Source organism: Halichoerus grypus, chromosome 8 (assembly GCF_964656455.1).
Source record: "Halichoerus grypus chromosome 8, mHalGry1.hap1.1, whole genome shotgun sequence".
NCBI lineage: Eukaryota > Metazoa > Chordata > Mammalia > Carnivora > Phocidae > Halichoerus > Halichoerus grypus.
In genome coordinates, this window is record NC_135719.1 from 67,286,959 (window position 1) to 67,310,874 (window position 23,916).

Consider the following 23,916-nt stretch of genomic DNA (forward strand, 5'->3'; position numbering starts at 1 on the left):
TGCACATCATTTCATTTAATCCTCATAACAGCCTTATGAGATAGGCTTCCATTTTTAAGGAAAATGAAGCTTAGAGAGGTTAAATAACTTGCCAAGGTCACACAGTAATTAAGTGGTAGAGCCTGGATTTGAACTGATATCTGACCCTAAAGCCCATTTTCCTAATCATTGAGTCAGCTGAGGGCCAATCAATGTTTTGTGTAATTGAATTTCTTAAATGGATCAAACTTGTGGGGCGCCTGGGTGGCTTAGTCGGTTAAGCGTCTGCCTTCCGCTCAGGTCATGATCCCAGGATCCTGGGATCGAGCCCCACATCAGGCTCCCTGCTCAGCAGAGAGTCTGCTTCTCCTTCTTCCTCTTCCTCTGCCCCTCCTCTCCCTCCTGCTCTCTCTCTCTCTCTCAAATAAATCTTTAAAAAAAATAAATGGATCAAACTTGTGAGACAAAATTGCTGGAACAATTTCCCACTACTCTAGAGGGAAAAGTAGGAGATTCTGGAAAACAGAGGAGATTCTGAAATTTCTCTGTCTGGAAATCTTAGGAAATCACACCCCCTGCCAGCTCCAGCTCCTTAGGGAAAGCCTAACCTGAGGGGAGAAGGAGAGAAATTCAAGTCCAGGATAGGAATTCATCCTTAGAAAGCACCTGGCTGGCAGCGATCACTTTCTAAGAAAACACATCCACCTCCTTCCACTCACCTTCTATATTCTCATAAAGCAGAGAAAAGTCAAGGAAGGAGTAGAGCAATGAAGTCATTGGAAACTTGAAGAAAAAATGCTTAATTTTTCCCAGGGTTTTTTTTTTTTTCTGAGAAGTTTTTGAAATCATGGTTAGTAAAATATTTAAAGGGATTTGTTGTTTTTTTAAAGGGCATTTGTTACTTTTCAAAAAGCTTTTATTTCTTCAAAGTAATTTTTAAAAACTCTGAAGGGCAGATTTCTGAAGAATTAACCTTAAGAGCAGAGAAATACAATTTATCTATAGAAGACAAATTACGTGGTACCTCTGGCTCAAACACAAGAGCAAGATATAGTCTTGTTTCATGTGCCCTGTCACTTTCACTCTTTTAAGAAAGAAAGATTATGAACTTGTTCACTTAATCTGAGCTTCTCAGTTAAAAGAGATCATAAGTCATTTAATTCACTCCTTCCTAGCCACTGCTTGAACATTTCAAATAATGGAAAGCTCACTGTTACACAAACATTTTTTTTTTTTACTATTGTGGGAAAGTGTCTACTTTTACTAACTTCACCTTATTTAAAAAGAGGGTAGTAGGAATAGACAATAGTAATAAGATAGAGTAGGAATAGATAATAGTGTCTATTTTTCCTTCTAGAAATTATAAACAAAATACATATACTCTGTTTCATCAACTAAGGACAGAGAAGAATAAAAGCAAATCTAAAGATTCCATAACTGAGGAAATTAAAACCTTATCTTAATGATTAATATATGTTTAATTAAACTTTATAAGAAGTGGAAACTAATGGAAATGATAGAACATAAGGACTTGTGTCAAAATTTCTTGTTCATGAATTTTAGTATTTTTCAGCTTTCTTTTTGTAAATATACATTTTCTTGTGTCTGTCAATCAAGAAAACACTTAGTTTGGACAAATATAACTTCCTTTGTTTTAGCTCTGAAGAGATCTTAAAGGAATTCAATTAAAAATGTTTAACTCCTCAACAAAACTAAAAACAACCTACTGATTGGGAAAAGATATTTGCAAATGACATATCTGAAAAAGGGTTAATAGCCAAAATATAAAAAGAACTTACACAACTCTAATAGTTGTATAACAAAAACAAATAATCCAATTAAAAACAGGCAGAAGACATGAACAGACATTTCTCCAAAGAAGACATACAGATGGCCAACAGACACATGCAAAGATGCTCAACATCATTAATATCAGGGAAATGCAAACCAAAACCACAATGAGATACCACCTCATACCTGTCAGAATGGCTAAAATAAAAAACACAAGAAACAAGTGTTGGTGAGGATATGGAGAAAAAGGAACCCTTGTGCACTGTTGGTGGGAATGCAAACTGGTGCAGCCACTCTGGAAAACAGTATGGAGGTTCCTCAAAAAGTTAAACATAGAAAGAATTACCATATGAGTCAGTAATTCTACTACTGGGTACTTACTCAAAGAATTCAAAAACACTAATTTGAAGGGATACATGCACCCCTGTGTTTATTGCAGCATTATTTACAATAGCCAAATTATGGAAGCAGCCCAAGCGTCCATCAACAGATGAATGGATAAAGAGGTGGTACATATACACAATAGAATATTACTTAGCCATAAAAAAGAATAAACTCTTGCCATTTGCAACAACATGGATGGCTCTAGAGGGTATAATGCTAAGCAAAATTAGCCAGTCAGAAAAAGAAAAATACCATATGATGTCACTCATATGTGGAATTTAAGAAACAAACAAAAAAATGAACAAAGAAAAAAAGAGACAAACCAAAAAACAGACTCTTAACTATAAAGAACAAATTGGTGGTTACTGCAGGGGTGGTGGGTGGGGGGATGGGTGCAACAGGAAAAGGAGATTGAGAGTACACTTATTGTGATAAGCACTGAGTAATGTATAGAATTGTCATGTCACTATATTGCACACCTGAAACTAATAAAACACTGTAAGTTTTACTGGAATTAAAATTTTTTTAAAAATTATATCTTAGCAAATGCTAATTCCATTTATAACTTTTCAGAATTCTAACAGGCATAAATAACCCCAGACTACACTGTAGTGAAAAAAAAATGATTAGTTCTTCAGTCAATTTTGTAAGATGCAGCTAAAGATAAAAATAAGTAGCTGGAAGACAAAAAAAATGTGTAATTCCTGTGAGTATCAGTTCCATTGTAAATATAAAATATCAAATGTGATAGCATAACTGGCAAATTAAGTTATACATAATAAATTTTTTCGGAGCTCCAGTAGCGCAATCAGTTAGCGCGCGGTACTTATAAATTTTTTCAACCTAAAATAAAGTGATTAGAATGGGTGAAATAGGTGACAGGGAATTAGGAGTACACTTATCTTGATGAGCACTGAGTAATATATAGAATTGTTGAATCACTATATTATACACCTGAGACTAATATAACACAGTATGTTAACTATAACAGAATTAAAATTTAAAAAGAAAAGGATGAAACAGATCCATGCATACTGAAATAAGACAATCTTTAGAATATTAAAAAATAATTAAAGTGATTAATAAATTTTTGTATAGCATTTAGTTTAATTTTTCTCAAAAGTATATGGTGGGCATCATTACTCACCTACCAATCTCTTATCTAAGTTCTCAGTTATTCCAGGGGCACCTGGGTGGCTCAGTCAAGCAGCCGACTCTTGATTTCCACTCAGGTGGTGATCTTAGGATCATGGGATCAAGCCCCACATCCGGCTCTGCATTCAGTGGGGAGTCTGCCTGAGATTCTCTTTCCCTCTCCCTCTGTCCCTTCCTGTCCCCCATCTCTAAAATAAATAAATAAATCTTTAAAATAAATAAATTCTCAGTTATTCCAATACCCAAAGAGAGTATAGCAGCTATAAGTTGTCACAAATTAAATATTTCCCTGAATTTCCTTTCATGCTCTAAAATCCATACCCCCTTCAGTGATCCAGTTGTCCACACTCTGCCTAGAAAATGACCTGAGTTAGAGAAGGGCCACTCACCTCCATTAAGCTCTGTCATCAGGCCACCAGGGGGCAGATGCAGGCGCTTGGATCAGAGCACAACATGCCCAGGGAAGCTGCTGACCAGGAGTCAGAGACCTGGTAGTTTGCTAAGAATGGGCTCAGAGCATGACAGAAGGAAGAAAAGTTCAGGAGCTGGGGAGATACAGCAAGGCCAGAGTGAGGTCTGGCAGATTCCGTGGCAGTTTGTCAGTTGCTTTGATCATCATTAGCTTAAGAGAAAGAGAAACCCTGATAGGAATGGCCTACCCACCCACCCTTTTTTTGTGGGGGAGGGGGAATGCAACTCATTTAGGTTCAAGGTGGCAGTCTAATCTTGAGATTGACATATCCCCAATTCTGAACTAGGATTCTCTACAAAAGAGGAAACAAACATCATCTGCCTATAAGCCTAATGCACGAGAAATAACCACCTCATCTCTGCTTGTGACCCCAGCACTGAGACACCATCTAAGTGGCTTTAATAGAGAGCTATTCCACCTCTCAGAGCTCACATTCCATTCAAACAGCCCGACTCTATTTCTGAGAAAGTAACAAATGCCTGGAAAACGCTAAACCCTAGGAAGGAAGATGAGAAAAGCCTCATTTCTTTCTTGAGCAGTTTTAATTCACAGAGATTTGTACCTATACTGTGCTTCTGAGTGACCAACTTATAAAGAGCAATCATGGAACCAGATTTTCTTACAGTAATTCCTCTAACTCAATAGATTTTATTGAATGTCTATCTTCTACTGAATGCCTCACTGTCCAGTCTTAATGCCCACAACTATTCCTCTGGTGTTTGGGATTGCCCAAATATGCCAGGGTCTGTGGCTCTGCACATGTTGTCCCTTCTGCTGGGGATCCTCTCTCTCCCAACCCCAATCATTATCTCTTTAGTAAACTCTTCCATAACCAGCCCCACCAAACTTTACTCCCCTCCCCCATCTGTTGTAGAAAATATTTTGCTGGCTCTGTACTAGAGTTTCTCACCTTCAGCCCTGTTGACATTTTGAGCTGGCTAAGTTTTTGTTGTGGGGGGCTGTCCTGTGAATTTTAGAATGTTTAGCAGCATCTCTGGCCTCTGCTCACCAGATACCAGGAGCATCCCCCTAGTTATGACAGTCAAATTGTCTCCAGATATTGCCAAATGTCTGCTAGGTGTATGGGGTGGGACTCACTCCCAGCTGAGAATTAGTGCTTTACACATTTCTATAGCACCCTAAATTTGTGCATACCTGTGCATAATTATTGTTTGATTTCATGTCTGCCTCTTCACTAAATTTATGGACAACTGCTGGGTAGTGCTGTATCTTGCTCACCTTGACAGTACATGGCATTTGTTGGATAAAACTCCTTATCAAATAAATGGCTATGAAATTCTGATGATCAGCTAGGAACTATGTTCCTAAGTAAAAAAAAAAAAAAAAAAAATTGTTTCATCTTGAATATTTTTGTTGCTGGCTGATTTTTTTAAAAAAAGATTTTATTTATTTGAGAGGAGAGCAAGAGAGGGGGAGAGGGGCAGACGGAGAGAGAGAAGCAGGATCCCCACTGAGCAAGGAGCCTGATGTAGGCCTCGGTCCCAGGACCCTGAGATCATGACCTGAGCCGAAGGTAGATGCTTAACTGACTAAGCCACCCAGGTACCTCTTGGCTGAAATGTTTAACATCATTCAGTAAAGATGATTGTACTAAATCCCAGAGTCTGCACATCCTTGAGCCTGTAGCCCTGGGGCAAGAATACCGGCTTAAAAGACAGAATGCTTCTCTTCCACTGAAGAACCCAGAGCACTGAATATTGTTGGCTAAAATGTTTAACTCCTCTGGGAATCAGTTCCTCCAATAAGATATGACTTCCTAAGACTCCCTTCCACCTCTAAACGATGTGATGCCAAAATCTATATAGCATGAGGTCCAAAATTCGAAGGGGCACTTCAAGTTTTTATTTCACTATTTAAAAACAAAGTTGGGGGGGATGCCTGGGTGGTTCAGTTGGTTGAGCATCTGCCTTCGGCTCAGGTCATGATCCCAGTGTCCTGGGATCGAGCCCCATATCGGGCTCCCTGCTCAGCGGGGAGCCTGCTTCTCCCTCTCCCTCTTCCCCACCTCCATTCCCGTTCCCACTCCCACTCATGCTCTCTCTTGCTATCACTCTCTCTCAAATAAATAGAATCTTAAAAAAAAATTAAAAAGTTGGAGGTAGGCAATGGACAGTGATATCTAAGAAGCTACACATACCAGGTTTCGCCATGTAATTTGTAGGGGGGTGGAAAACAAAAACAAAGTCATAAATCAAAGTTACTTTTCTTTTTCCAAGCATCAACCTTATCATATACAAAATATAGATGATAATGCTTACCTGACAGGATTGCAGCGAGGATTAAATGAGATGATGTATATAACAGGCTTGGCAGCACTTGGCACACGGTGAGCACCCAGTAGATGGTAAGAGCTATTGTCATTGTGCTGACATTGGTATAGCAGATGGTTGACAAATCTTCTCCCTCAAATTAACTTTCTGTCTTGAAATATAACAAGAGTTGTAAATTGGTATTAATCTTCAAGGACTCCAACAGAGCTGAATATAAATTAAAAGTTCAATTTTCCATCTTCTAGGCTCCAAGGAAGTTACTGAAAAGTCAGAGTTATTTCCTCTTTTATGCTTCAGCGAGGACCTTACAGATGTTTCTATCATAGTTTTTATTACACTGCATTATTTCTTTCATTGTACCACAACTGTTTATCACATCTCTTCTCCACTAGCTGTGAGCTTCTTGGAGGAAAGGACTGTCTTGTACCTCTTTTTAACTACACAGGTCTACCACACTATAAAAATTTAATAAATACCAGATAAATGAGCAAAAGAATGAGCCATGAAATAATGAATGGCCGATGCCTAGCAATGCGCTGCACCTTCTCTCTTCTGGTTGGAGAAAAGAACAGCTGTTGTCTCTGTGGCTTGGACTTGTTCAGAGGAAAGGCAGGGAGAAGTTCATTCTCTAAAGGCTCTTTTCTCAGCAGGGAAGCCAAGTGGTATGGGTAGACCCTCCCTGTATCCTGTCACAGCGCCCGCAGCCCCTCTGCCCTCCCTTTAGAGGGTCGGTGATCCTGGCAGAGCCACACCTGGGGCCCTATGCCTTCTGTGTGCCACCCCACAGGAAAAGGGAATATGCCTTGTAGGATCTTTTTGCCTGCTGACAGCTAAGGGGGTCGGGGAAGGGCCCATATCAAATGCTACCCTGATTAATGTCTCTCATACAGTGACAGTTATGTTAGAGCAGTCTATAAGTAGTCCCTGGATAGTGAAGCAGAAAAAGATTGTCTCAAAGTCGGAAACCCACCGGCATAATACCATGAAACTGAACTATGACTGTTTATAAATAAGTCTGGCAGAATAGCCTGCTGTCCCTAACCATGAATACCCAGTAGGGCCCAACCTTGCCTACTAGCCTCAGATCCCAACCCAGCCAGGGAGTACTGGATAGGGCACTAGGAGAGCAGGGCCTACAGACAAAGACCTGTGCCTCCCTGAGACCTTTGATGGTTCTAATCCATGAGGCCCAAGGAGGCCAGTAGGTAGGAAACCCGGGGAGCTCATGTGCATTTGTGCAGGTGCGGGCTGCTGCCGCTCCCTGCTCTTGCTGCATGGAAGCTGCTATTTTAGAGACAGACGCTGAGCTAATGATGTCGTTGAAACTTATTTTACGCTATTAACACTCCCTGGGACTGTCATCCCAGTACACAGATTTTAATATCAAATCAGTGGGACCTAACTGATGTAGCTAAGGAAAGGACCTAAAAGTTTAATCCTTTGTAACAATTTTAGGTTCTTGGAGAGTAATTTGTTTCTCCTGGCAGGTGTACTTAATATTTACAGTAGGGATGAATTCAGTGTAGACCAGACAATAGAAAAGACCGGTCCTGGCTGAAACTTGGGTTGGGCTTCTCTACTCTGTCTCTCTTAACCCCTTTCTTGAATAGTTCAATTTCAGTCTGTGGTTGATGAAATCCAGATATAGCACAGCTCAGGATACTTGGCTTTCATTCTCTGCTGTGACCTCAGCAAACATCAGGAAATGATAAATGTGCATTGCCAGATTATCTCACTGTGGGGCTAACTTGGTTTAAAGCTAGATCAGACCTCAAGTGAATACATTTGAATATCCACCTCTCCTAATCCCATATCCACTCTCATCAAATGAGCTTCTACTTTTCCAAAAAGATACCTGAAAGCTAAATCCAAACTTCCATAACTGTCCCCCTGGAGTCCTATCATTGCCACCTTAAAAGAAACATCGTCTCCTAGGAGTTGCCACAGTTCAAAAGGCTTGCACAGCTCTGCGGGCTGTACTAAAATGAAACTGTTAGACATCCGGGGCAGGAGAGCACAAGCGGACTACCAAAGTCCTCAGACCAAGGTTACGTCATCCTTTTTCTTATACACTTCAAAAAATATACTTCTGAGAGGAAGATCAACAGCAGGATTTTCCCTTCTTAATTCCATATCCATACATTTTTTTAAGATTTTATTTATTTGAGGGCGCCTGGGTGGCTCAGTTGGTTAAGCGACTGCCTTCGGCTCAGGTCATGATCCCGGAGTCCTGGGATCGAGTCCCACATCGGGCTCCCGGCTCGGCGGGGAGCCTGCTTCTCCCTCTGACCCTATCCCCTCTCATGCTGTTTCTCTCTCTCTCTCTCTCAAATAAATAAATAAATAAAATCTTTAAAAAAAGAATTTACTTATTTGAGAGAGAAAGAGAGACAGAGCATGAGCAGAGGGGGAGGAGCAGGGGCAGAGGAGGAGCCTGATGCGGGGCTCGATCCCAGGACCCTGGGATCATGACCTGAGCCAAAGGCAGATGCTTAATTGACTGAGCCACCTAGGTGCCCCACCTCCTCCATATTTTTTCCTCAACTTTTAAACAGCATCTTCCGCCTTCACTGAGATCATGCTGAATCCTTAAGAATCTTTTTCTCTGGAGGCTCTCCTCCAGAGCTTTTAAGGGCTCCTTAGCACCTATAGAATAAACTCTAAACTCCATAACACAGCACACAATGCTCTATTCATGATGTGGCCTTAATCTTTTCTTTACTTCTCACTTCTTCCCACAGCCATGTACAATAGTCAGCCAAATTATTCATGTCAGTTATGCTCTGTGGCAGCTCACTTCAACTTCTGCTCTTACATCCTGTTGGGTTCATATTCTTGCCTAAGTGTATACCTTGACTGCCTGTGATGTATGAAGTGCCTAGTACTGTGCCTGGAACATAGCTATTACTTAATAAATGGCAGATGTCATTATTGATGACACTTTCTTGCTTCAATTCTCTTTTTTTTTTTTGCATTCAATTAATATTAATAGTTATTGTACCCCTGACAGTCCACACAAAAGGCTTTTGTTTTGTTTTGTTCTTGTTTCATTTTGTTTTAAATTATCATTTTATTTTACTTTCTTCAAGTTCTTATTTAAATTCCAGTTAGTTAACTTATTAGTTTCAGGTGTAGAATTTACACTTGATCTTAGCCAAAAGGCCAAGAAGAGATGTTTCAGGTGTAGAATTTAGTGATTCATCACTTACATACAACACCCAGTGCTTATCACTACAAGTGCCCTCCTTAATTCATCACCCATTAAACCCATCTTCCCACCCACCTTCCCTCCAGTAACCCTCAGTTTGTTCTCTGTAGTTAAGAGTCTGTTTCCTGATTTGCCTCTTTTCCCCCATATGTTCATCTGTTTTGTCCCTTAAATTCCACATATGAGTGAAATCATATGGTATTTGTCTTTCTCTCACTGATTTATTTCTTGCTTCAATTCTTAAAAGAGGTAATATTAGTCATGCTGCCACTAAAACATTTGATCCCTGCCTAGAGCTTATACTCCAAATCCCTATCAAATTTTTCTTCCTGATGAGCTGGGCTAGACAATGAAGTAGTAACAGTCAGTGTTCCCAAGCATATGTATGGTGATAGTAATCAGAACAGTGGTTGCTTGTGGGGGGTGGGAGGGTGGAGATTAACTAGAAGAGGGCATAAAGGAACTTTCTGGAATGATGGAATTGTTCTATATTTTGATTGGGGTGTTGGTCATTATGACTATATATATTTGCCCAAACTCATCTTATTATACACTTAAAATCAGTTCATTTTGCTGTCTATAAAATTTATCTTGATTTTTTTGAAAAAGTCAGAATCCCCTCTATTTTTTTTCCCGTAAAGCAGAGTCAAAAACTCAAATGTCTACATGAGCTTTGCAGGTAAGGGAAATGTGTAGTGGGCTAGGTAGAATACAGTAGGGAAGATTGAGGGCTGCTGACAAACTGGAGAGAGTCTGCTCTTATCCTGATCACATAGATAATATGTGCAAAAGCAGAATCTGTATTTAATAGACACTTCAGATGCTTGAATCATTAGCCAGTTCTCTGATACACTGTGCTATGTCACAGAGCAATTAATAGTCTCCAAAGTGGGATGCATAGGATGATCTATTGAAATGTAGGAAGATAATATTTAGAAATTATTTCAATTTTTTTTCATTTTCATCTTTTTCTTCCTCTTTTCATTTTAGAATATACAAAGGAACCCACAGAAGGGAGTATACCACATTTATCTTTTTTTTTTTTTTTAAAGATTTTATTTATTTACTTGACAGAGAGAGAGGGAACACAAGCAGGGGGAGTGAGAGAGGGAGAAGCAGGCTTCCCACTGAGCAGGGAGCCCTATGCGGGCCTAGATCCCAGGACCCCGGGATCATGACCTGAGCCAAAGGCAGATGCTTAATGGCTGAGCCACCCAGGTGCCCCTATCTTTTTTTTAAAAAAGATTTTCTTTATTTATTTAAGACAGAGAGAGAGAGAGAGAGAGAGAGAGCAGGAGCGGGGGGGAGGGGCAGAAGCAGGCTCCCTGCTGAGCCTGGAACCCAATGCAGGGCTGGATCCCAGGACTCTGGGGTCATGACCTGAGCCTAAGGCAGCCACTTAACCGATTGAGCCACCCAGGCGCCTCCTACCACATTTATCTTGCATATCCTGTGCCAAGTCAAGCAACCAAAGCCTGGGGTGTGGGACATTTCAGAGAATGCAGTGTGTAGACAGATATGACACAGGAATGGGCACCGTTCCATTGGCACAACTGAGACATCATATTGGAGACCAACGCTGCTATAGCCACGGGAAGTAAGGAACAAACTTTACTGCCCATTTCATTCTGAGGGAAAAGGAGAGAGGACTGTAGAAATCACATCCTCTCCAATTCTAAAGTGCAGGCTGAATTGTGAGTGCTATATGATCTTCTGCAAAAGAAGAAAGTATGTGTTTGGCTGGAGGTGGAGCATGGGTGGCGAGGAGGTCTTCTCAAGGCCTCTGACCCTGGAGCAGCTGGGATGGTGATGCTTCACAGAGAAGCATGCCAGCTTCTTGATTAGCTGACCAGGGTGGTGAAGGCAGGCACACCTGTAAAGCCAGGGTAATGGCAGCTCCTCTCTGGCCTGGCAGGTCAGAGAGCACAAAACCACAACTCTAGATTCCCATGTGCCTAGGCAACTCCTCAGACTAAACTCAAAGGCCCGTAGGAGTCCCAGGGGACATGGTGCCTGCCCATATACCCACCTGAACCCTGCTGGGTGGAGATGTGGTCAGAAAGGACTGAATTCCTTCCACTCCAGTGGAATCAGGAAATCCAGAGAAACCCAGAGACAGCACCCTGCCTGGTCCCTTAATAAAAATAAAGTTTCTATTGCTCTAAATAAGACCTCATATATGGTTGCTTAAACAAGAATAATGTTTATTTATCTCTCAAGTAAAAGTCCAAATTTGTATGGTGGCTCTGACTTGCAAAGTTGTCAGTCTCCCAGATTCCTTCCATCCACTTGCTCCACTATCTCTAGGATGTTGCCCTTGTTTAGATGATCCAAAATGCCCATGTGTGGTCAATGAAAAATTGATTGTAAATTGATTATATAAGAAAAAAGGAAAAATTGCTTTGAGGACAACCACTAGTCTCTGGCACAATATGACAACCAAAGTCCAGCCCTGAAGCATGAAACTAAAGAAATCAAAAAGCAGTCTCATAGTGTGTGAGAAATGAAAGAGTTTTTTATATACTCCAGAGAACAATTTTTAAAAGCAGCCTTTTTGAGTCCAGTGTATTGGATGCCAACAACCCATAGTTTCTGCACGAGGACGTTTCCGTGCCAAGGGTTCTATCTGTCCTGAATGACACAGCACTCTTCATATATAAATGCGGTGGTACTGATAGCAGTTGAGTTTTTTCAAACAAACTGGGCATTTTTTATTATATTTAAGGGAAGTGCGGAGGCACTGACTACAGAAGATGTGGCCACATTCTGTAGAGTAAATGTGTCGCGGACTCAGTTCAATCTCCGAGTACCCATCCATACACATTCGACACTGGATATAACCAGGTAGTGTGCAACTTAAAGCTTCTTCTTCCAGGGCATTATGACAGGTACTGTTGGTTACATACACATCTCTGTTTCTCATCAACTCCTCCTTATCACTGCTCACCACATAGCTGCCAATTTGGCCTTGGGGTGACCTTGTATTTCCCCCTGGCCACCTCCTTTCTTCAGTAATCACAACAGAGTCATGGCAAGTTAGGTCAATCACTGTAGGTTCTAGGGATTCACAGGTGAGGTCAACTATTTCATCACTTTCCCTGAGATCTATCAGTTCTGCTTCTAAGACTATCTCAGGAGTTGGGCCTCCTCCCCCAGCTGTATGGAATTCTTGGGTTTGTCTGGAATTCAGCATGCTACCGTAGCACATTCTTATATTCATTATGCTTGTTGGATCCAGTCTTCAGAGAAGTAAGTGATCTGTACCAAAGTTTACAGTGAATGTTCAAGTGCCCAGTGTCTCACAGCTGTTGGTCAGTTACTCTCTGACTTACATAAGAATTTAGAACCCAGATTTTCTGGCATATTTGAACTCTGATTCTGGTTCCTCCTGTCTCCACCTCCACAACTGCTGTGTTCCCACGTGGGTGGGTGGGTATAGGTTTGTGACTTTCAAGACAACTCAATCTGAATTTTTAACTGAAAAAAAAAAGAGAGAAAAATTAAGTTTTGGTAATATATAAGGTAAGATTGATAAGTAGTGTAAAATGGATAGATATCCAGAGAAAAAAATGTGTACTCAAAATATTTTGATAGTTATGCATTTAAACAAAGTTTAAACTTTTGTCTTTCTGCATTCCATGTCCTGATAGCAGTGGGAAGGAAAAGCCCAAAGGGCACTGACATGAAGAAAAGCACAAAATCACTGCATGCCAGGGCACCTAAGTGGTGTAGTTGATTGAGCATTTTGGCTCAGGTCGTGATCTAAGGTCATAGGTTTGAGCCCCGCACTTGGTGTGGAATCTGCTTGGGACTCTCTCTCCCTCTGCCCCCCCACCATTCATTCTTTCTCTCTCTCTCTCTCAAATAATAGGTGAATAAATCTTAGAAAAAAAAAATCACTGCCTACCAAGAAAGGGTCACTACTGCATCCAAGATTCAGTGTGAGGATCTCAAGGAAACACTTTTTTTTTTTTGAGAGAGAGAGAAGTGGGAGGAGGAGCAGAGGGAGAGGTTGAGAGAGAATCTTAAGCAGACTCTGTGCACAGAGCCTGACTGGGGGCTTGATCTCAAAACCCTGAGATCATGACCTGAGCCAAAATCAAGAGTCGGACACTTAACTGACTAAGCCACCCAGGCACCCTGGAAACACTTATTTTTTACAAAGTAAAAATGAAGAGACCAAAAAGTTCTTTGCACATTTGGGTTTCTAATAGCAAATAAGAAATGAACCATTTAGTCCATGCAGAGGTTTATCTTGCCCAGCATTCCCTTTCTAACAGAGATATCAAGAGGAATTTTCTTGAAAAGTTTTATCCCAGATTCTGTTTTAGAAAAGAGGGGATGGAGTTCAAGCATTTGCCATAGAGAGACTTGGTTTGAGTCTAGCCTCTGTGACTTCGGGCACATGATGTAGACACTTAAAGTTCTCAAAACCTCAGCATGTAAATCCTTTCTAAAAATTATAATTTAAAAAATAATGCATCTTCAGTCATCATTAGGGAAATGTAAATTAAAGCCATAATGAGATACCATTTCACACCCACTGGGATGACTATAATTTAAAAAATAGATAATATGAAGTGTTGGTGAGGATGTAGAAAAATTGAGATTCTCATATAGTGCTGGTGGGAATGTAAAATGATGCAGCAGCTTTGGGAAACAGTCTGTCAGTTCCTCAAAAGGTTAAACATAGAGTTACCATATGACCCAGCAACTCCATTCCTAAGTGTATACTCAGGAGAATTGAAAACTTCTGTCCAATCTGAAAACTTGAACATGAAAGTTGATCACAATATTATTCTTAATCGCCAAAAAGTAGAAACAACCCAAATGCCCATTAACTAATGAATGGGTAAACAAAATGTAGTATATCAATACAATGGAGTATTATTCAGCAGTAAAAAAGAATAAAGTACAGATACTTGCTATAATATGGATGATCTTTGAAAACATCATATTAGGTAGTAGAAGTCAATCACAAAAGACCATAAGCTGTGTGATTCCATTAATATGAAATGTCAAGAACAGACAAATCTATAGCAACAGCAAGATGAGTGGTTCCTTAGGCCTGGGGTGTTGAGGAGAAATAGGAAGTGACTGCTAATGGGTACAGAGTTTCTTTTTGGATAATGAAAATATTCTAAAATTGAGGTGATGTTTGCACAACTCTGTGAATATACTAAAACCCACTGAATTGTATTACTTTAAATAGATGAATTGTATGGTTTGTGAATTATATCTCAATAAAGCTTTTACCAACACAAACTCATAAGCTGCCATAGAAATGTTACACAAAACAATATGACACAATCTGGATTCAGACACAAGCCCTAGAACCTGGTGGGGAAGTGTGGAAAAGGAAAAGGAAAATGGCGAGGAGGGCACCCTGAGGAAGGCACAATGCTCAGGGCTCCACCTGAAGCGTCAACCTACTTACCGAGGCAGTTCTTTTAGACCCCACAGACCCCTGCTTTTCACCAGATCACCGCCCTCAAGTATTTGCCTTCTAGGACCGGCCTGCTCCTCCTTCACGCTGTGCCCAGGGAAACAGAACCTTCAGGTCGAGGCTGGGCTGCCCCGAAAAGCAGCACCCACCACCACCGACCCCACCCACGTACCCCATCGATGACTTCGCTATTTTGTCCTGTCCAGCCCAGTCCCGCCCAGGGAACTATCCAGGGAGAATGCGCTGCAAGCGTGCGTTCCAGCGGCGCGCCACTTTCCGGCCTCTCCGCTGCTTCCCTGTCGGGTCTGGACAGAGCCTGAGCGACCAGAACCCAGGTGCCTGGCCACCCTGGGCCCGGAAGAAGGACCGAGGAGCCGCAGGGCCAGGGAGAGCCTGCGGATGGAGAGAAGCAGAGGGAGGGGGCGGCACGGGACGGGGAACTCACCGTGAACTCGCTTAGGCTGGCGGCGGCGCTCAGCGAAGAACAGCCAAGGTCGCGAAGCGAGGGGTCTCAGCGCAAGTTATCGACAGGACCGTGGAAAGCACTGGGGGTTTCCCTCCTTTTGACCCACTAGTTTAGTTTCTCAACTGCCCAATGAAAACCCGAGTCCATGGTGGCTTGTCACCAGTCTCTGGGCGGAAAGCCATGTTCTAGGTTAGAAAAGGGGAGTTTCCCATCCTTAGTTTCGTCCCTCTGTGGGCTTCTGCTTTCTGAGAAAGAGGAGGCACTGGATTGTTGTTTCTTTCCCCTGATCATTAGATCAGCAACTCCCTACTCTCTAGAAAAGTGGTTCTCATTCAATAGAGGTAATGTGCCTCTCTAAAATTTTGGAAATTAACAGGGCTATTTTTAGTTGTTCCAATGATGTGGTCACTATAGGTATATATATAGGGGCTGAGAGGGGCCCCAGCTTCCCCTCCCCACGCACACACACACATTCTCTCTGTCTCTCTCTCTCTCAGTGAATGGAAACCTGCTTATAATCTGGTCTTTACAATCACATATAAAAATGTGTTTTATTTTCCAATTATTTTATTTCTTGAATATGTATTAACTATTCAGTAGGCCAAGACTGTTACCAAACCAAAGTGGGCCCATTATTTGAGTTACAGACAAAGACTACACCAAATGGAGTTGCCTCAAGGTCAACTTTATTTGTACAGACAGGGAGATCATGCGGAATCATTTCGACAGCTGCATCTCCCTGAACAAGGGAAAGCAGGCCTCTTTTATTAACGTTTGGGATATTCAGAAGGGGATTTTAACATTCCAGTGAGGTTGAGGTAACTGCCACACTTTCTCAGTCATCTGGGCAGGCATCTTCCTCAAATGTTTCTTTTCTGTTCCAGTTAGTTTGTTTCTAAAAGGTAAGATTGACAGCTAGACAGAAGCTTCTAGAAGTTTAGTTCCTACAAGGTAGATGGGCAAGCAGAAGTTTCTACTTGAGATTTTCTGAGGTCAGGTGGTCAGGCTGGTGATAGGACCATATACACTGAATTTTCCAGGAATGCAACTACCAGACAACTAAAAGGAAGATGTGTTTTCAGTTTGCTTTTTGTATTTGGAATTTTACCTATAGATATTCACTGTTTTAGAGGAGCACACCACAGCCAACAATACCATATCGGAAACTGAGCCGTCAATATAGTGCAACTCTCTGTCTTCAGTATCATAGTTTACAGAGATCCTAGGCCAGTTGCAAGCATCTGGCACTTCTTACATGAGCCAGTGCAGCCAGGCTAGAGCATTCACATACTAAATTGCTTAGCCTTCACAATCGAATTAGTAAAGGGGTACCATTAAAGATCTTGATCTCCTTAAAAGGAGGTGTTGGGGAAAATGGGGAGGGGGAGTTGGATCTGATTGGAGTTAAAACTTCTAATCTACAATGGAGTCATGGGGCCTGTGCCCATCAGTCTATCAAGCCTGAGCTTGAGTACTGACTCCCCACCCTAGAATCGAGCAGAGAAGGCTCCTATATACAAATGACCTGCTTACCGTGCCGTCACCAGTTAGTGGCAGAACCCTTCATTTTACAGGTAAGAAAACTGAGGCCAGGAAAAATTAAGAGATTTGAAAGAGGATGAGCTGTGACAGAGGCAGGACTAGAAGCTCCTGGGAATGCAGTTTGTAAATTCTCTGAGCAAGATCATTCCCAGAAATCCTGAGGCTGCCAGAAGAGAGCAGGCTTCCCTTTGGGGAACTGTCCAGAATGAGGAGGACTTTTACCTAAAGCGCTCCATGGAAAGAAATGAGGCATGGTTTCTTTTTTTCACCAGTTAAGTGCCAAAAAGTTTTCCCTTTTATCCCTTTGCTGTGGTTTTAGGTAATTTTACTTGCTGTAGGGAGCTATGAAAATAAATAACCACTGCAAGTAAAAGCAGTTGCCTGGAGCTTTACATTTTATGGAGCTCTTCTCACCACCATCTCCTTCTCAGAGTAACGCTTGAACAGTGCCCGGCGTGGAGGAGATGCTCCATATTCATTGAATAAATGATTGATCGAATAAGTGAACAAACTTTATGATGTAGGAATAATTATCCCATTTTATGGATATGGTGACAGAGTCAAGCCAGTAGTAATGATTTCTCCAATTTCTTTTGTGGAATTAGAATTCAGACTCCGGTCTGAGTTCAGTGGTATTCACACTTTAATGCTAGCCCCTAGAAAGTTGGAACTTTTAATGGAAGTTAGGGACTGCATATGTTGTGGGCCCTGCAGAGGAAGTTGACAGGAAACTCTCAGTAGCCGACTGATGCCCCACCCAGACTCTATGAACCCATACCCAGCTTTTTGATATTTTGCTGCTAACAACTAGCACCTGCACATTACCCCAGCCCTGCAGATTACCCTAAGGCACTGGAGTGAGCTGGAAGTACCTGGGAATTTTATGTTTCAGCCCACAGCACACTCTGCAGCATATAGCCAAAGACAGGCTGATGTGAGGTGCAAAGCCCAGCTCCTTTGCTTCAAGACAGAACTAACTTTGAGGGGTATTCCTTTGTTTTAGAGCTCCCATGGGACCAGGCTGAGTGTGGGACTTCTGAAATCACCCCTTCACTTGGCTTCTCCCCATTCCCTTTCCTTCATTCCCCCTCCCCCAAGTCCTTTATTGATTCTCCTGGAAGCCCTGTTTTTATAAGCCACATACACCCAAATTCTGGAGTCGGGGCCTGCTTCTGCAAGATCTCAACCTAACATGCTCCCTGACTCTTCAGATGATGAAAATGGCATGCACACTTCCAGACAGTAAGGATGCCTAGGAAACCCCTTCAAATAGCACTATGGCACTGTGTGGCAGCAAGAGTGCTCTCTGTTTTTTCTAAATGAAAACAGTAAAAAGAGGAAGTGGCCCGTGGGGGTGGGGAAACCTCACATTATTGCCGTCTTCAGTTAGGCCTCTCTGTTATAAAGATAGAAATATCTTCTTCGTTTCAAGGACTTTTTAATCATAGTAAGTGCTTGATGCATGACTAAATTTTTTTTCTTAATTCTATTTACCAGGTTTTTTTTCCTAACTAAGGTTTATCTTCCTTCTTATTGCTCTCCAAAGTATCAGAATTGTTTTTAATGCATGAAGTTTCCAATCAAACTGCTCAGATATCTAGGACCCAAATTGGTTAGTCTTTGATTTTTTTTCTAAAAGCCTAGAGTCCAAGGAGACAATTTCCCCGCCAAGCTGGGTGGGGCATGGGGAATCCCAGGGTGGTGTGCCAGCTCAGAGGTGTATATAGTTGCTGTCAAGATTTGTCTGCTAAACTGCATCCTCGCTGTGTCTAAGAACAGGGGCATCAGCAAGAATGGGGACCTGCCGTGGCCCTCATTCAGGAATGAGTTCAAGTATTTCTGAAGAATGACCACATCCTCCTCAGTAGAAGGTAAACAGAATTTGGTGATTATGGGTAGGAAGACATGGTTCTCTATTCCCGAGAAGAATCGACCTTTAAAGGACAGAATTGATTTAGTGCTCAGAGACCTTGAGGAGCCCCCACAGAAGCTCATTTTCTTGCCAAAAGTCTGGATGATGCCTTAAAAGTTTTTGAGCCACCAGAATTAGCAAATAAAGTGGACATGGTTTGGATAGTGGGAGTCAGTTCTGTTTATAAGGAAGCCATGAACAAGCCAGGCCATGTTAGACTATTTGTGACAAGGATTGTGCAGGAATTTGAAAGTGACACGTTTTTTTCCAGAAATTAATTTGGAGAAATAAAAACTTCTCCCAGGTGTTCTTTCTGATGTCCAGGAGGAGGAAGGCATTAAATACAAATTTGAAGTATATGAGAAGAATGATGAATGTGAAGGTGTTCTCTGATTTATTTCAAGTTGCTCCCGCTCCCCTCCAAACAATTGTATATTTTAATATTAGAAAAAAAGAGTTTTGTTGACTTTAGGTCAATGGATAATTATTTTTAAACAATGAGTATTTATTAATTAATCTTAATTAGACTATAGTAAAGATCAATCTTATTTATACCATATCAGATGCCTTTTGTGAAACATTTCTTGCTATAACAGTATGATGCCCATCAAGGATCAGCCCCTGCCTAGGGTAGTATATCTACCAAGAGCCAAAGTGAGAAAGTCCCCTGATAGCATGTGTTGAAACCAGGACCTACAGAGATAGGACTAGACAGATTTGTTCAAAGGTCAGAGATGGATTATAAACAGAAGAGCTAGAACTCAGATATTAAATGAAAATTAGATCAAAATAGGGATTATGAGTTCTCTATGCATATCACACTTCTGAAAAAAAGTTCTGATCATTCGGACAGGGAATCAGTAAGTTGAGAACTCTGGCATATTCCATAGGGATAGTAAAGAAGTCAGTAGGACACTACCTTTTTGAAGGTTTAAAGAGAAGGTTGAGACCTCTAAAAACTGTTTCTGATCTTCAGTGAGATTCCATGGGACATTACAATGATAATTCTTTACAAAAAAGAGGAATCTAATAACAAGCATATGGCTAAAATTAGAAATTGAAAAGGCAATGAATTGAAAATAGATAATGCTAGAAACCAAAATTATCAAGTTGGAAACTAAACTAAATTTCACTGAATTAAAAAATGAAAATTAAAAAAAAAAAAAAAGCCTAGAATCCAAGGAGAGATAAAGCTAATTTTTGCCCCTAAAACCTTAATGGCCACATCACAGACAAAATATTTATTTTATTAAGGAAAGACCTTGAATTTTTCCTCAAGAGCTTAGGGTATAAGCAATAAAGTAAAAAGCAACAGCCCGAAGATATTGGGAGAGTGATTGTACACAAACACTAGAAAAGACAACATCTGCCAGTGGCTGTATTGTTTCCATGTATGCCATGTTTTCATTAGGGAGAATGAAAAAAAAGTGAGATATAACAATATTATTAAGAAAAAATTTAAAACAAACATCATAATAATAACAATGACCATTTCTTATGTTTTATTTCTTCTGACATTATCAAAATATAATTTCAAAAACTAGACATTAAACTAAATAATACTTTTCCAAAGCCATGTTCTTGGGAATATGTACACTCAGTGCAATGTTGCTTTCCTTCCTTCCTTCCTTCCTTCCCCACTCCCTTCTCCCTCCCTCCCTCCTTCCCCCCTTCTTTCCTCCCTCCCTCCCTTTCTCTTTTTCTTTCTTTCTTTCTTTTTCTCTCTTTCTTTCTTTCTTTCTTTCTTTCTTTCTTTCTCTCTCTCTCTCTCTTTCTTTCTTTCTTTCTTTCTTTCTTTCTTTCTTTCTTTCTTTTTCTTTTCTTTCTTTCTACATTCCGGTATAATTAACATACAGTGTTATTTTAGTTTCAGTTGTACAATATAGTGATTCAACAATTCTATACATTATTCAGTGCTCATCACGATATGTGTACTCTTAATCCCCTTCACCTATTTTACTCATCTTCCCACCTACCTCCTCTCTGGTAACCATCAGTTTTTTTCTCTATGGTTAAGAGTCTGTTATTGTTGTTATTGTTTGGTTTGTCTTTTTTCTTTGTTCAATTGTTTTGTTTCTTAAATTCTACATATGAGTGAAATCATGTATTTTTTTTCTCTGACTTCTTTCACTTAGTTAGCATTATACCGTCTAGATCCATCCATGTTGTTCAAATGGCAAGATTTCATTCTGTTTTATGGCTAAGTAATATTCTATTATATATATGTATATATAAATATATATATCACATCTTCTTTATCTATTGTATATATGTATATATATATGTGTATATATATATGTGTGTATATATATATATATCTCACATCTTCTTTATCCATCCATTATGAATACTTGGGATGCATGTATTCCTCCGAATTAGTGTTTTTGTATTCTTTGTAAATACCCAGTAGTGGAATTACTGCATATGATAATTCAATTTTTAACTCCATACTGTTTTCCACAGGGGCTGCATCAGTTTGCATTCCCACCAAAAATGAACAAGTATTCCTTTTTCTCCACATCCTCTCCAACACCACTGTTTCTTATGTTTTTGATTTTAGGCATTCTGTCAGGTGTAAGGTAGTATCTCATTGTGGTTTTGATTTGCATTTCCCTGATGATGAGTGATGTTGAACATCTTTTCATGTGTCTGTTGGCCATCTGGATGTCTTCTTTGGAGCAATGTCTGTTCATGTCTTCTGCCCATTTTTAATTGGATTATTTGTTTTTTTGTGTGTGTTGAGTTTTATAGTTCTTTACATATTTTGGATCTAAACCTTTATTGTATATGTGATTCGCAAATATCTTCCATTCAGTAGGTTTTCTTTTAGTTTTGTTGGTTGTTTCCTTTGCTGTGCAGAGGTTTTTATTTTGATGTAGTCCCAATGTTTATTTTTGCTTTTGTTTCCCTTGCCTCAGGAGAGGTAGCTAGAAAGATGTTATAGCTGATGTCAGGGAAATTACTGCCTGTCCTCTCTTCTAGGATTTTTATGGTTTCAGATCTCACATTTAGGTCCTTATTCATTTTGAGTTTATTTTTGTGTATGGTGTCAGAAAGTGGTCCGGTTGCATTCTTTTCATGTAGCTGTCCCGTTTTCCCAACACTGTTTGTTAAAGAAACTGTCTTTTTCCCATTGCATATTCTTGCCTTCTTTGTTGTAAATTAATTGACCATATAATCATGGGTTTATTTCTGGGCTCTCTTCAATTCCATTGAAATATGTTCCTATCTTTGTGCCAGTACCACACTATTTTGATTACTATAGCTTTGTAGTATATCTTGAAATCTGGGACTGTGATTTTATTCTTCTTTCTCAAGGTTGCTTTGGCTATTCAGAGTCTTTTGTGGCTCCATACAAATTTTAGGACTATTTGTTCTAGTTCTATGAAAAATGCTGTTGGTATTTAATGGAGAATTGCATTAAATTTGTAAATTGCTTTAGATAGTGTGGACATTGTAACAACATTTGTTTTCCCAATCCATGAGCATAGACTGTCTTTCCATGTATTTGTGTCATCTTCAGTTTCAACAATGACCCTTTAAAAAAAAAATAAAACAGGGGCACCTGGGTGGCTCAGTGGGTTAAGCAGCTGCCTTCAGCTCAGGTCATGATCCCGGGGTCCTGGGAGGGAGCCCTGTGTCCCAGGGAGCCTGCTTCTCCCTCTCCCTCTGCCTGCAGCTCCCCCTGCTTGTGCACTCTTTCATGCTCTCTGTCAAATAAATTAATTAAATCTTTAAAATAACAAACAAACAAACAAACAAAACAAAACAGGAGTGCCTGGCTGGCTCAGTCGTGGAGCATGAGACTCTTGATCTCAGGCTTGTGGGTTGGGGCCCCATGTTGGGTATAGAGATTATTTAAAAGTAAAATCTTTTAAAAATTTAAAATAAAATACAAATAAAACAAAAAATGAAAATCTCTTGAAAAGCTAACCATGCCAAATTGAACACTGATAAGTGATCATCTCTGGCTGGTGAGACTAACAAGATTTTTTTTCCTTTCTGCCTATATAAACCCCTTATTTTTTAAAATAATGAACTATACTCAAATAATAAAAGATGTAAAAATTCAAATCATATATAAGTATGTAGAATAATATATTTTTTTAAAAGTCTACTTTCAAGGGGCGCCTGTGTGGCATAATCAGTTGAGTGACCGATTCTTGGTTTTGGCTCAGGTCGTGATCTCAGGGTTATGAGATGGAGCCCTGGATTGGGCTCTGTGCTCAGCACAGACTCTCCTTAAGACTTTCTCTCCCTCTCCCTCTGCCCCTCTACTCCATGCTCATGTGCTTGCTCTCTCTCTCTCATAAATAAATAAATCTTAAAAAAAAAAAAGTCTACTTTTGATTGTTCTGGACTTCCAGGGAAGATGGCCAAGTAGGAGGACCCTAAGCTCACCTCATCCCACAGACACAACTATAGATAACAAGCACATCAGTGTAAATAACTGAGAAAAACGACCGGGAGACTGGCAAAACAAACACAGTTTCTTTGTTTTGGTAGGAAGGGCAGAGATGAGATAGGGAGCTATCTCAACCATGGGTCTGGTTGTGGTAGGAAGGGAGCTGTGGGTGTGGTGAGGAAAAAGAAACAGACTATCAAACCAGGGAGCCTGCACTGGGAAGAGGAATCCCCTAAACATTTTGCTTTGAAAACCAGAGGGGCAGGCCTGAATTTCCTAAGTTCTTAAAACCACAGGACTTAAAGCCTGGAACTTTACAAATCAGCAGTCTCAGATCTAGGAGAGCTGGGAGAGTGATAGGAAACTGAGTCCCTGCCCTTAAAGAGACCCCACAACAAACAACCTACGGAGATTTGGCTGAGAAGCAGCAATTGGAAAAACGCCTGGGGCATATGGGAGGGAGAATTATTCACTAATCTGAGTTCAATGAAGGACTTCTCCAGGAACAAAGGAGCTGGCAGACGTCATTTCCCTCCCCCTCCCCCCAGCATAAACACAGAGCCACCTGCAGAAACCAGCACAGCATGGGCATTCACTACCTAACTGCTTACACCACAGCTGCCCCCTCCAGCTGGACCAGCGTTGCAGGTCCCTTCCCCTAGAGGACTAGCGCAAACCTTGCCAACGTTGCATATCTGGACTGCACACTTTGCAGAGCCTCAGTCCTGGCAGTGCCATGGCAGTCACATCCCATGAAGGATGTGCGCACCTTGTTAAAACTGCCTGCCCCAGCTGGCTCCATCTTGGTGACAGCTGTGCATCCCCTGTGGGAAAGGACGAGCACACACAACTTCTGGGCTCCGCA

The 23,916-nt window shown here is 40.8% G+C and overlaps 1 protein-coding gene, 2 long non-coding RNA genes and 1 pseudogene across 3 annotated transcripts in view; 2 read left to right on the forward strand and 2 right to left on the reverse strand.

The window, feature by feature from the left end:
* TRIM69 (tripartite motif containing 69) overlaps positions 1-6,307 on the reverse strand; it is a 52,182-nt gene extending 45,875 nt beyond the window's left edge. The window contains exon 1 of the mRNA XM_078079416.1: positions 6,061-6,307. The gene's annotated coding sequence lies outside the window, so the exon portion shown is untranslated. The remainder of the gene's footprint in view (positions 1-6,060) is intronic.
* Positions 1-23,916, forward strand: part of LOC118521970 (uncharacterized) — a 131,262-nt gene that overhangs the window by 100,825 nt on the left and 6,521 nt on the right. The gene's annotated exons all lie outside the window — the stretch shown is intronic.
* Positions 11,463-15,420, reverse strand: LOC118521966 (uncharacterized). Its single transcript, XR_013450476.1, has 2 exons — positions 15,172-15,420; positions 11,463-12,757 (listed from the first exon to the last, which is right to left on the reverse strand). It is a non-coding gene; the product is annotated as an uncharacterized LOC118521966 (long non-coding RNA).
* LOC118521989 (dihydrofolate reductase pseudogene) lies at positions 18,512-19,061 on the forward strand (annotated as a pseudogene).